Genomic DNA, 734 nt, shown 5'->3' with positions numbered 1-734 from the left:
TGGGATTCCATGGCTTTGAGTGTCTCTTGGGCACTCACCTTCTCATAATGTTCTACTCGCTTCCTGAGCAGATCTGTCTTAGCTGCAAGCATGTCAATTTCTTTAATTGAATGCATACCTCATTTACGGGGTTGGAGTCGATCATCGCTCCATCCTTGGTTGTAAACCATCTTCTCGATCAGTGTCTTTGTATCTGCAACACTTAGCAAAAAAGAATGCTCCACCAGCAGCAACATCTAAATGGCTCCTATCTAACGGCACTAATCCATGGTAGAAGTTTTGGATCAAAATCCAGTCTTCCATGCCATGGTGTAGGCATGCCGAGATGTACTCTTGCATTCATTCCCAAGCTTCGGGAATTGACTCATCCGCTAGTTGTTGAAAACTAGAGATCTTATTGCGAAGAGTGTTAGTCTTCCCATAGGAAAAAACTTGACTAGGAAAGCATTGGAACACTTGTCCCATGTGTCTACAGCATTGCGATTAGAGTAAAACCATTGCTTAGCCTTTCCTAACAAAGAGAAGGGGAAAGGCAAAGACATATAGCCTCTTGGTTCACTCCCTTTATGGTGAATGTGCTACAAATCTCCAAAAAGTGTTGGAGGTGAGCATTTGCATCCTCGTGGGCTTTCCCACAAAATGGACCAGCTTGAACCATTGTAATTAACGCTGGCTTAAGCTCAAGTTAGCATCCCCATTGATATCATTGGGTCCGGTGGCTACATTAGCAGCTG

The 734-nt window shown here is 43.9% G+C and overlaps 1 non-coding gene across 1 annotated transcript; it reads left to right on the top strand.

Annotated features, from left to right (window-relative positions):
- The first annotated feature begins 301 nt into the window (after nucleotides 1–301).
- Nucleotides 302–408, top strand: LOC136462017 (small nucleolar RNA R71). Its single transcript, XR_010760545.1, has one exon. It is a non-coding gene; the product is annotated as a small nucleolar RNA R71 (small nucleolar RNA).
- The last annotated feature ends 326 nt before the right edge of the window (nucleotides 409–734 follow it).

Source organism: Miscanthus floridulus, chromosome 6 (genome assembly GCF_019320115.1).
Source record: "Miscanthus floridulus cultivar M001 chromosome 6, ASM1932011v1, whole genome shotgun sequence".
Taxonomy (NCBI): domain Eukaryota; kingdom Viridiplantae; phylum Streptophyta; class Magnoliopsida; order Poales; family Poaceae; genus Miscanthus; species Miscanthus floridulus.
Note: the sequence above shows the minus strand (reverse complement) of the source record. Positions and strands in the feature narration are given on the sequence as shown.